The following is a 14,165-nucleotide window of genomic DNA, read 5'->3' as shown; positions in this document are numbered from 1 at the left end:
AAAAATGGAACAGTGCAGATACAAAATAGGGCTAGGAAAGAGAGAAACACCAAACACATTTTTTTGCTACTTGGCCCCATTCACCACAAGTTAACTGAATTGCGGTCCAGCTTGCCTAACTCTCCATTTTATTACATCTTTCTCTAAATCACCTGAAATTTACCCAGTCCTCAAGATATGGAATTTCAAAAATAAGTAATAAAACATCATCCAGCATATCTGCCTTTATTGAGCTTGGTCTTTATTACAGTAGTACCACAGCAGCACCCATCCTCGAGAAATACACAGTATACACAGTGCCCACAAAAAAGTACTCACCCACCTGGAAATATTCACATTTTATTATTATTCATCATTAAACTGCAGTTGATTTATTTGTCTTTTTTAAGACTGATCAACAGGAAAAGATTCTTTAATATCAAAGTGAAAACAGATCTCTGTGAAATAGTCTCAATCAATTACAAATACAAAACATAAAATAATTGATCACATAAGTATCCAAACCCTTCATGTCAGTATTTAGTAGCTTTGGCAGTCATGACAGGCTTGAGTCCGTGTGCATAGGTCTCTCAGCTTTGCACATCTGGACACTGTGGTTTTCCTCCCTTCTTCTTTGTAAAACTGCTCAAGCTCTGTTAGGTTGCATGAAGATCACAAATGAACAATCTTTTTCAAGTCCAGCTTCAAAATTTCAATTGGATTGAGATCTGGACCCTGACTCTTCCAATCCAGTACATTGCCATTGTTGTTTTTAATCTATTCTTGTGTAGCTTTAGCTTTATGATTGACAACATTGTCTTGTTAGAAAACAAATTTTCTGTAACATTGCAGGTTCTTTGCAAAGTACATCAGGACAACAGTCTCGAGAATCTCACCCACTGTAGCTTGTAACTGCTCCAGAGTTCTCGTAGGTCTCTTGTTGGCCTCTCTCACTAGTTCTCTTCTTATATGATTACTCTGTTTTTGTGGATGGCCTGCACTAATCAGAATTACCACTTTGCCATACTCTGTCCATGTCTAATAGTTGATTTAACTCGACTCCAAAGGATATTTTCTTGTCTTAATCCCCTGACTTGTGCTTTTTCATCACCTTTTCACCTTTTCACTTTGTCTTTATTGTGCAGGTCAGGTCTCAGTACTGAATTACCACAAGTTGGACCTTCCACATACGGGGATATTATTACTGCAATCAACTGAAACCCAAAAAGAGGTGATCTCAATTTAACTAATTATGTGACTTCTATAACTATTTAGCTTTATAGCTGATGATTTAGGTATTTTAGGTACTTTGCAGAGATATCTATTCACTTGGACATTACAGGTTCAACTTCTCTTGGTCAGTATTAAAAAAGCCAAATTAAATACAGTGTGATTAGATAGATAGATAGATAGATAGATAGATAGATAGATAGATAGATAGATAGATAGATAGATAGATAGATAGATAGATAGATAGATAGATAGATAGATAGATAGATAGATAGATTAAACTTGTCCCCGGAGGAAATTTGTAGTGTACAAAAATAAAATGTGAACACTTTCATAGGCACTGCATAAAGTTATGACAAGACACATTACTTGGTGTTTATTTTTCATTCATTATTGTGCTGTAACACCAAGTCAGTCATTTAGACCCTGTGATCAGCTGTATTGTTTTTATTTGATACATCAATTGTTTCCTTAACTTTAAACTGGATAATTGCATTAGATAATTAATGAATGATGATGGATGGATTGCAGACATTAAAGTAAATAGGTAACTGAATCCATCAGAATCTAAAGGAAGGGTAATATGAACGAACGTAAACCCAAATGAAGCTTCATGAGCCTAGAATAGTAGTAAAAGATGAAGGCAATAGGAAGTGGAAAGCTGCTGACCAGATATGCCTGATAAATGAGACGTATTAGAAATTGGCACATACGTTGGTTGATAAGGTTAAGGTGCTCAAGCACCTTTTCTTATTTTCTCAAACTTTTATGTGGAAGCTGAAACTTAAAGTTCCTGGATTGGTTCAACATATTGAAAGTTAACAAGAGACAGCTGTTGGGATGACAGTGATAAATTTACATTAATTAAAGACAAGAATGCACGGAAATTGCCATTCTTTCCCCATGTTGTTAATGTACTGATATAAAACTAGAAACTTTAATTTAAAGGAACCTTTGTGTTATTATGTGTACAGAATGATAAGTAAGACTTGTTTAAAATAATGTTCTAACTACTTATGTCTCATAATTACATTGAGGATTAAAGATTTATTTTTTTTCTATATACTTATATTTTACAACATAAATCATTTAAAGCAAATACATTTTTTTTCCTGAAATTAAGCACAATGTTGTTATCGTGTATTGTTATAACACCGTGAAGTGTGGCTGTCACATAACAGAATTTTGTCTTTTATATTTGGCTACTCTGTCTTTTACATTAAGGGTTGTGTAATAGTAGTCAGGTGACTGAGAAAAAGGTACTGTAGACTAGGGACAGGCACAAAAGGGTGGCTGCAGTGGCTCAAGCCCCTGCCATTTTCTCCCATTAGGGGTGTGTGCTTCCTTTTTGTTGTAAGAAGAAGAGCAAAAGCAGTGATAAGTAATGTGCCTTGTTAAAGCTAGGTAGGCTGCTCTTTACTCTCCATCGGAATAAAGTGTGGTATTTAACTGTCACTACAGTGTGCATGTATTATTTTTAACAGGTGCACAGCAGTGAAATAAGTGAAGCTGCTGCTTGCTTATTTGCTGTAGACTGACATGAACATTGAAGCATAATGCCCAGCTTTAATGTATCTCTATGGAGAAAATCATCCACGCTTTAAAACATTAGAACAATCTAGACGAGAACAGGCCATTTAGCCCAATAAAACTTTCCAGTCCTATCCATTTAATTCTTCCAAAATAACATCAAGCTGAGTTTTGAAAGTCCCTGAAGTCCTACTGTCTACCACACTACTTGGTAGCTCATTCCATTTGTCCATAGTTCTCTATGTAAAGAAAAATATCCTAATGTTTGTGCAAAATTTACACCTAACAAGTTTCCAACTCTTCTCCTGTGTTCTTGATGAACTCATTTTAAAGTAACAGTCTTGATCCACTGTACTAATCTCCTTTATAATTTTAAACACTTCAGTCATGTCTTCTCTTAATCTTCTTTTGCTTAAACTGAAAAGGCTCAGCTCATTTAATCTTTCCTCATAATTCATCCCCTGCAACCCTAGAATCAACTTAGTTGCTCTTCTGTGGACCTTTTTCCAGTGCCGCTATGTCTATTTTGTGACCTGGAGACCAAAACTGCTCATAGAACTCCAGATGAGGCCTCACCAGTATGCTATAAAGCTTGAGCAGAACCTCCTAAGATGTATACTCTACACATCAGGGCGCTATATAACCTAACATTCTGTTAGCCATCCTAATGGATTCTGAATACTGTCTGGCAGTTGATAGTGTTGACTCCACTATGACTCCTAAATCCTTCTCATAAGGTGTACTTTCAATTTTTAGACATCCCATTGTGTATTCAAACTTAACATTTTTACTTCCTGTGTCTAATACTTTACATTTACTTACATTAAATTTAATCTGCCACAAATCTGCCCAAGCCTGTATGTTGTCCAAATCCTTCTGATTCTAGATTATCTTATCTGCCAATCCAACTGGCTTGGTACCATCTGCAGACATAACCAGCTTGTTACTTATATTCCTATCCAAATCATTTATATATAAAAAAAATAGCAGTTGCCCTACCACTGACCCATGTGGAACACCACTCTTGGTATCAGCCAATTCTGATAGGGTTCCTCGCACCATAACTCTCTGCTCCCTGTGTCTGAGCCAATTTTGCACCCATCTACACAAAATACATTGAACTCCCACTTTAAGTAATACAACAAATTTTGATCATCCATTGGTCAAGAATCCTTCATACATGTCATTTTTAATTATTTTCTGAAGGAAACTACCACTAGTTTATACTAATGTATAAGCTAATGTTTATACTAATGTACCCAATTGGCTGTCACCATATCATTGACCAACATTCTTTTTTCTTTTTGAACACCTAAAAGCGTAGAAGATTTGTGTTGTGTAATGAAGGCAGATGTTGAAATTGTTCAAGTAAGGTTTGCATATTGCTGCTGTTTGTAATTTTAAAATTATAGGTTTTGTAATTTGAAAATAATCTCATTTTGAGTAGCATAGCAGATTAGCTGGGACCATCAGAGTAGTAGACATGCCTGCTGATCAAACTGGGTCTGGTGACAGCGTAGTGCGACCAAGGGCTGATTTTGCCACTTTAACAACTTTGATACGGCATATAAGAAATACCAAAACTCAAAGAAGCATTTAAGTCAGGGGTTATTAACTTCAGGGTCACATCACAGTTGCGGGGTGGGGAGGATATAGATGTTGGTCATAAAAATCTCGCTGCTCTAAGTATTTACACATAACTATGAAACCAATGGTAAATTGGGGAGATCTTCTCTTACTTCCACACTAAACAGAGTTGTCCTTTTTTGAGCCAGAAATGGGTGGCGAAAAAATATAAAAAAAGGTTGTATTATGGTGACCAGATTTTTAAAGTTCACAAAGCAGGATAGATGTGCATAGGCTGACCAGATTGTCCCGGTCACAAAATGGGGTACCCATGGAGTATCATGTGCCTTGTAATGCATTTCCGCTACCTAAAAATGAGACCAAGGAGAACATTTTCTTCACTTCCAGGATGGTTGGCCTAAAACAGGATGCACCATAAAAAACGGGACATCTGGTCACAAAACTGGGGTACATAGCCTGAAATTGAGATTATCCTGGATATCTGGTCACCTTAGTTGCAATCCTAAAGGTTGTGAACATTACAATGCCTCTGATGTTACGTCCACATTTTAATTGAAATGAAAAACACAGAAATAAAAGTAGGCACTAATTTGAGTTTAGGAATTAAAATGTAATAAATCCTGTCATATAAAATACTCCTTCTCCCCTTTGAGAGCAACTGCCTACCAAAAGATGTGTCCGTGCCACTGCTATAGACCTGTGTGATATCCAGTCAGTGTCAGTGTTGCTTTTACACTTCTTCTGCATCAAAGTAGCCTGATGGGTGCAATTATCATATTTATTGTGTATTTGGCTGATGCTTTTATCAAAGGTGACTTACAGCATCAGGGTACAGTACACTGTGTTAATAAGTGTGCCCTGCAATGCCCAATCCGCATTGATTTCAGCCTCACACCTGGTACTGCTGTAATAGGCTCCTGCCACCACGACCCTATGCTGATTCAAGTGAGTTCATTAAGAATGGATGGATGGATTTGGATTGTATGAAATATTTTTATCTAATATTTTTTTGCTGAAGATCTCATTGTGAAAAAAATAGGAAATAATGCAGAAAATCAGATGGGGCATGTAATTGTTAATAGCACTACCAGATACCAGATAACACATAATAAGTTTACTGAATTAAATATAATGCATATTTAGTGGAATTCGTCCCGAATGTGGGCGACCAGATCATTCTGTAATCTCACGCTGCCCTGAGGTTAAGCCTGACACTCTTTTTTTCTACACCTGAAGCCACACAATGTTATACAGCCATAGGACCAGACACATTCCCTCCCAATAGCACTGTAATGGTGTTTAAAATGGAAACCTTCAGGTCTATATCACAGATGGTATTTTTTTTTTTCTTTTAAACCTCAGCACCAAGGATGTTTAGCTCACATTAACTTTCAAGAGGGACCATCCCAACAAATATACAAAACAAACATTGGGTCATCGTATTACTTGCCATTTGTATACGGTCATCTAAGTAACAAATGTTGTACTGCTCAGATGTGCTCCAACCAAAAAGCAACACAGGCTATTAAATCGCTTTAAGCGTTTTCACTGATTCATTTTGGGCACATCTTGCACCTGCTGGAGGACAGAAAACAATTCCACCCCCGCACAGCGGCACAACTCCTGCCATTTTTCATGCCAGTGGCTTTCATGAAAGCCTGGTGCCAGGGTGCAGAGAGGTTGTGGCAGCACAGATGTTCAGACACAGAGCAGGTGAATGGTAATGATGACAGTGATGCATTTAGTTGCAGAGCATTTGCATTATGTGATGGAGCATTCCTTTTTCATTTGGTTTTTTTTTGACACAAATTCTGTCAATGACATCAAGTAATTTTTCTTTGCTTTGATTTAAAAAAAAAGCAGCAGAAACTGATTATATGATATTAAGTTTTGAATTAGCAGTGACTGTGCTCTATGCATAAATGTATAATTTAATACAGAAATTAAAATTTTCAATGTGGGTTTGACAAGTAAATTTGTATTTTAGAACAGGAATGGGGTGAGGCCTCTCTTATCTGTGGCTGTCCAAATGTTTGTTATGAACTGGCTTCATTTTTTATTTTCCTGAGACATGTGCTGTGATCTTTTGTGTTTATTTTACTAGCTGGGATAGGCTTCAGCATCCCATGTGACCCTGGTCTGGATGAAGCGGGTTAGAAAATGACATGACACTTCGGGTAATTGGTAACTCTTGGATATGTACAGCTGCTGACTCTGTTCACAATATGCCCTCCAATTGTGATATCAGTGTTGTCTGTCTTTCTCTTCCTGAGGTCTATGACCAGCTCCTTGGTTTTGCTGACATTAAGGGTGAGATTATTGTCCTAACACCTCTTCTCTGTAAGCTGTTTCATCACTGTTGGTGATCAGGCCTGTGATGGTGGTGTCATCAGCACATTTCATGATGGACTTGGAGCTGTGATTTGCCACACAGTCAGAGGTAAATAAGGAGTACAGAATGGAGCTCAGCACACTACCCTGTGGAGTGCTTGTGTTAAGGGTCTGTGTGAAAAATGTGATGTTGCCAGTTTGTACGTGCTAAGACCTGCTGATTAGGAAGTTCAAAATCCAGTTGCAGAAGTTGGCACTGAGTTCTAAACTGAGGAGTTTCATGGTCAGCTTTGCTGGTACAACAGCATTAAATGCTCAAATCCGGCACAGCAGTTTGTATACTCGAGATGTGCCAAAGTGGTATAGAGTGAAAGGGATATGACATCCTCTGTGCACCAGTCGTGACAATATGCAAATTGGAGGTGATCGTGACTTTCTGGAATATTCTAGTTTAATGTGTCCCAACTACAGCCTCTCAAAGCTCTTCACCACAACTGAAGTGAGTACGACTTTTGAAGCAAATGGGCACCATATATTCTTTCAGAGTAATATTAAAGATGTCATCAAAGACAGTCACTAATTGGTTGCAACAGGTTTTTCAAAACATCTTCCATTCAGAGTGAAAGCCTCATGGGTAGTAACCAATTTAAAGTCCTCTTTAGGACATGTACAGAAACAAAGAAGGATGAATCATATGGAGCTACAGTTAATCAAATGGTGGGCTGCTTGTTACCTCAATCACATTTAGTTCATTGAGGAGAGAAAGTGTAGATAAGACTGGATTAGTCTTTACTTTGCAGTCAGTAAGCATTTCTAATCCTTTCTAAAGTTTGCAGGAATTATTTTAACTGTAATAAAATAGTAATAATCTATATACAGTATATAAAAGCCAAATACTATTGACTCGCTCATCACAAAATCTCCCAAACCATGAGGACTTGAAATTTGGAATGTAGGTTACCCTTGGCCCATAGGTGCTGGCTAAAAAACAGTTTTAAAAATTTCAAGGTCCAAGTACAAAATTTCTTATAGTTTTTTAGACCCATTTGTATGTCTATCTGCTTTTCACGAGAGAACTACTTAACAGATTTAGATTGGTTTTTTTCTATAATTTGCTTGAACATTCTGTTGATTTTGCGACTTTCTCGTTGCACTAAGTATCATAATTCACTTGCAGTACCGATTTATTAGCGCGAATCTAAGAGAGACTCATCGGGCTGCTGGGAGAGGGGCTGGGTCCTCTTCACTCACGCGTCTCCCTCAGGGCGTAGCCTTAACTCTGCTTAGCGAACGAGAGAACTACTTAACGGATTTAGATTTTTTTTTCCAATAATTTGCTTCAACATTCCGGCTGATTTTGCCATTTCTCTCATTGCGTTAAGAATTATAGTTCACTTGCAGGAGCGATATATTCGCGCTAACCCGAGACAGAGGCTGCGGGCTGAGGGGAGGGGTGGGGAAGTGACGTCAGGAGTAGAGAGCTGGGCGTGGCCCTTCTCACTGTCCTGTTTCACTAATACACAGGCAAAGCCACGGGGGATGCCTAGTCATATAATAAAATAAAATAATAACTATTGGGCCTTCAGATTATTTACTATTTACTTAAAAAACTTTTTTCAGCCTTATAAAGAGTTGCTATAATAGTCCTGTTCGTAATTGTGATGCCATGCAAAAACCATACTATAGAGAGCACAAAGAAACACAAACTAAGATTGCAGAAATCGTATTTTATGTTCATTGGTCTTCCTGCCTGTAACGTAGCAGGTTCAGTCCTTATTAATGGATTGTTCTCTCTGGCCAGATTCTAAAATGTGCAAGTCTCCTATTTTTTCCAGTGTGTTGCTGTGCCTCTTCTCTTGTCTTTTTTAGCTGTCAACATTCTTATTTAAAGCAAGTCAAAATTAAATAAGAGCAGGTAAGCTTTTGGATGAGAGGACGGGGAGAGAATTTGAGCCTTGTCTTAGATTTACAGCTAACATAATGGAGGCATCCAGTTTCACGCTAGAGGTTTTGACATTAGGCATGATTTGCATTCCACGCAAAGAGAGCGATACAGATTCAATTATTACCCTTCACTGAAATCTCCTGTCACTGTTTTATAGCAGCCCAGCATGTAAAACCTTAACCTTTGCAAGTAGTAATTGAGTGGGTTTTTCTGTCAGTGCAAATTAAAACTGGGTTTGTTTGAGCAGTCTGGGCTGCTGTAGAAGAAGTAAAAAAAGGATCCAATTTACATTTACATTTATATGTGGGTTCACTGAGCCATGATTCTCCAATTACAGGGGTGTTGGAGTCGGGAATTAGAACATTAGGAATTCTCACAAACGAAAAAGCCATTATGCCCAACAAGGCAGGTCTCCCTCTTTCAGTTAATTTATCTAAAATATGCTGACACCCTGCATTTTAGAGAATTATTCAAGTAAGTTCATTTCATGCAATAAATTAGATTTTGTGAGAGAACTTATGACTTGATTTTGCCTTGGATTTGTAAGGCAGAGTACTTGCTTTCCTATAAGCATGACACCTTTTTATATTTTTTAACAAGGCCTGTATATGCTCTATCGGGATATTATGTAAAAGCCATGAATCTGAGCCCTGCAACTTTAATGGGTATCATTGAGGATGGCACCTGTCAACATGTGCCACATAATTGCTTGCAAATAGTTATGAAGCCAGAAAGGCCATTTATCCCACTTACTGTCGTGTTCGGGTTCACAACCACTTCGCTTTTTTATTTTTTATTTTTTTTTGAAAGGATACCTTTAGCTCTGTACTAACAACTTGATTAGGTCTGATTGAAGACCTGAGTTTTATATTCTCAATTAATTTACTTTTTTCCTCTTGTTGAAAATCATTTTAAACTCTCTTTTCTATGAAAGAATGTCAAGTGCCACTCAATGTTAAACAAATAATCCACAAGGACCTTTTTACACTCAAGCAGCTTCTTGTCACTACAAATTCTGTTCTCATTCAGTCACCGTGGAGCAGAGCCGCAAAATGCCTTCCTGTCTCACTCGATCATAACCGGTCCATTATGGGCTAACATGGCAATGAGCGGCTGCATGAGGATCATAATCACTTCAGGAGTAATATATTTCCTGCAACAGCCATTCACCATGTCATAATGCGGCGTGAATGAACTGTTTCAATGATCTGACTCCCGAAGGTGGTCAGCACATTCACGCTTGAGAATCGAGAACTATTCCGTGAAAAATATCAAAGTCAAAGGAGGATGGTTATGGCTTTAGAGAGAAATCCCCTCTCTTACAGTAGATGAATATATATCTTACAGCTGATCCTTTTTAATAAGTCGTGTTTTGCTTACCTACCATATACTTCCAGTACATAAGTTTCTCAGTTAACAACAATGTAAAATTTAACCATTGACAGGACTCCTTATGCAAAGACTTCCATATTCCCTGTTATATGTTTTGTTGGTGTCAATGGGAATTTTTTAAAATGTTTTTCTTGTGCACACCTGGTTTAATGCATTTAAAAAGAAGGTGAAATCATTCTTAAATATTGCACACTTCCTACTATTTCCAATTAATTGATGATTTATTATAAATTACTTAATTGTAATAGTGTATACAATTAGTGTTATCTATCTATCTATCATACATACTGTGGTACCCGGCGGGGGTTCATGCCCGGCCGGGATGCCCAGGAGGACCAGAGAGGGCTTGTGCCTCATCCAGAACACAAGAGGGCGTCCTCCCTGGTTGCTGTGGGGGCCATGGGTACAGAGCTTGGACGCTCAACCCTGTAGGGGCCTGTGGTCACCGCCAGGGGGCGCCCCGTTGCCTTGGGAGCCCTAGAACTCAGTACTTCCGCCACACCCGGAAGTGCTGGGGGGAAGAATATTGGGGACACCCGGAGGACTTCCGGATACACCGACAGAGCTTCCGCCACACAGGGGTGTGGCTACAGAAGCCCTCAGGATGCATCTGGAATCCATCTGGGGTGTATAAAAGGGGCTGCCTCCCTCCAGTGAGGGGCAAGAGTCGGGCGGACCAAAGACTGTGAGAAGGCATTGTGTTGTGGCCAGGAATTAAGGAGTGATTGGTGCTTCGTCACTGGGTATGTGCACTGTAATGGATGAGAATAATGTAAATAAACGTGTGTGAGGTGAAACCAACGTGTCTACCTGTCTGTGTCCGGGCTGTACCCCACAATACATTTGTAGTGACTTTCACATCTGTCATTGTACACACATTTTTGGAGGTTTTCATGTTTTCTCTTTGTTCAGACATCCTCTTCTGTTTCACTCTTAAAGTCCTATTTTGTTTAAGTAAATTTTAAATTTATCCAAAATTTTTCCAATGTCTGAGCGAGTTTACTTATATGCATGAAGGTGTCTTTCCTTCCTAATGTACAGTACCGTGTGCAGTCCAAGCTTTACCCTGCCTTGCGTGTCTTGTTGTCTTTTCCAACATGCCTTAGTCATGATAAACATAAAAGAGGTAAATGGATAGTCTCTATTAGATTTGTAAACCTTCAGGCTTTCATTTTGCCTAATCTTCTTTAGAGAATTGCTCTAGCTTCTTCTTGTTGAATGAATTACCACATATTAATGATTGGATTTACACTCCGTCCTGCGGTGGGTTGGCACCCTGCTCAGGATTGGTTCCTGCCTTGTGCCCTGTGTTGGCTGGAATTGGCTCCAGCAGACCCCCGTGACCCTGTGCTCGGATTCAGCGGGTTGGGAAATGGATGGATGGATGGATGGATTTACACTCCAAATCATGATTAGGCCACTACAGAACATTCAGAATAAGAAATTCATAAGCAAATTTTCCAGAAATGATACTAAGAGCACCATAACATAGACTCATCACATCAACAGTGTGTATTAAGTTGGGATTTGGTCAATCAGGCAGCTGCTCATGCTGGCTCCACAGGATCATGGAGATGAAGTGAGCTTTTGAGACTTTACTGTGGGACTGACATTTAGCTTCCATTTTAGGTTAGCCCTAAGATCAGCTAGTGCTTTAAACTATGTGCCGTATTTAGCAAAACCTCATGTCAAATTCACAGTTCAGTGGAATGTATATTTACTATTGGTGTGCTAGAAGAGATGTGACAGCTAAAGGCTATTATAACTGTATGCAGACTCCATTTTCTCTATATGCTTAACTCATTCTGACTGGTTGAACATCAACATTTTAGGTTTTTCACATGAGATAATCACTCACTCAAATCTTTTACTAAGGATTTTCAGTCATGAACTTCATTAACATGATCTTAGAGTATGAGAAGCTCACTCTCATGACCACTATTTGTGTAGTGACTCCCTACATCGAGTCCAGGACTTGCCCTGACCAAATCCATCAGATATGATTTTGTCTTTAGTCATAAGGGTGAGCTCTGTGTGTATGAGAGCTAACAACCAATGAGTGCCCACCCAGAAGTGTAATGCATTTAATGCAATAACAAGGAATAAGGAAAACCAGTGTTTCAGACTTAGCAAACAGAAAAGCAGCTTGTTCTTTATGTACCACATCAGAATGGATATAAGTAAAAAATGGCCAGAGACTGCAAATCAATTGACCGTACCTGTTAACCCTTCACACAGCACCAGCTCTGTCAGGCAGCACGTTAAGGCTGTCATAAAAAGGGGCAAGCACAACTGTGGCAGAAAGTCATCATGCAGTTTTTATGGGTAAATTGACATGCTCTGGTGATGAAATCAGCAACTGCAGGCACCAAGTCTGACATCTCCTTCGGCTAGAAGTCGCATAATGTTACATCAGCCTAAATCAACTGAAACAGAATGGAATCTAGACTGGTAACTAAATAACTGCATTCATTACAAGCTGTGAAAGTCAATGACCATAATATTAGTTAAAATGAAATTGAACAGCCGCAATGTAGTCTTGAAATGAGGATGGTACACACTGACAAAGATTATGCTGAGCTACTATAAGCTTTTTAATATAATGCAAACTCAAAAATGTACACAGAGCTCAATGAACTGTGATTTCCAAAGCAAATGCTCTTTTTTGTTTTAGATTCAATAGAGCGGTTGAGTTTTTCTTTTTTGTTTTAGTTTAGAAAATGAACAATGGCTATCCATAAATAGTTCTTTCTTCATTTCAAACATCATTAAGTATTTACATTAGATTTTACTATTTGAGATCTTCAGTAAATGTGAAGAATCCTGAGGTGGGCCTATAAAAATTCTTTATAAACCCCTGATGCAAAATGATTTTCTGTCAAGCCAGTGCAGCAAGGTTACAAAGATGATTTTCTTCCATTAATTTTGAGTTCAGTCTGGCACATTATTGATTTGCCTCAAGCCTCATCTGTACCCTTGTCACATTAAGACAAAAAAACTGTGTAGATTTTCGAAAATGAAAATAATTTATCTCTGGGTAGTTGACCAATGAGTCACAATTCGAATTTTAAATAAAATGAGCTTGATGTTTCAATTGAACAGTTAATTCTAGGCATGTTAAGATTACAGCACACTCGAAATTGAGTGCAGTGTACTGTCCATATTGTTCCAGTGTGCCATTCTGTTATGTTGTGAATGTCCAAATGGCCCCTTCTTCAGGCAAGAAAGCTTCCCTCGAAAGCTTGCATATTGTAATCTTAACTTCTCACTATATACAACAAACTGTAATTCTGGATTTAGTATAGCATTTGAGCAATCTGAAGAGTTTGTAAATGAAGAAAGTGATGTTTCTCGCTTCTTCTTTGAGTGTATGGGTGCTTGTTTGCTGAATCATCGATTTTTCTTTTGTGAACAGGAACATTTGCTACTGATGTAAAAATACAAGATTGACAAACCCTGAGTCCTGATATCTTCCTGAACTGTAAGCTGAGGGCTATAGGGACCATACACTCTCTCATGCTCTCTCTATTTATTTTGCTCTGAACAAATTATTCTGGTCAGATTATATACACACATAATTTTACTATATCCCTTAAAATTTAAGTAAATATGAGATAATTTTATTAATCTTCCATATAAGTTAAGGGCAGTCATCTACATTATCTATTCCTGTCCCCCACCGCTAAATCAGTTAGAGCCCTATGATACCTCCTAATTTCTTTTGCCATTTTTTACTTAATGCTAGACAGGCAGGTAGACCTTGGTATAAAGGTAGACAATTAGATGTAAAATTACAGTCATATGAAAAAGTTTGGGAACCCCTCTTAATTCTTTGGATTTTTGTTTATCATTGGCTGAGCTTTCAAAGTAGCAACTTCCTTTTAATATATGACATGCCTTATGGAAACAGTAGTATTTCAGCAGTGACATTAAGTTTATTGGATTAATAGAAAATGTGCAATATGCATCATAACAAAATTAGACAGGTGCATAAATTTGGGCACCCCAACAGAGATATTACATCAATACTTAGTTGAGCCTCCTTTTGCAAATATAACAGCCTCTAGACACCTCCTATAGCCTTTGATGAGTGTCTGGATTCTGGATGGAGGTATTTTTGACCATTCTTCCGTACAAAACCTCTCCAGTTCAGTTAAATTTTATGGCTGCC

This window comes from Erpetoichthys calabaricus, chromosome 14 (assembly GCF_900747795.2).
Source record: "Erpetoichthys calabaricus chromosome 14, fErpCal1.3, whole genome shotgun sequence".
Taxonomy (NCBI): domain Eukaryota; kingdom Metazoa; phylum Chordata; class Cladistia; order Polypteriformes; family Polypteridae; genus Erpetoichthys; species Erpetoichthys calabaricus.
Note: the sequence above shows the minus strand (reverse complement) of the source record.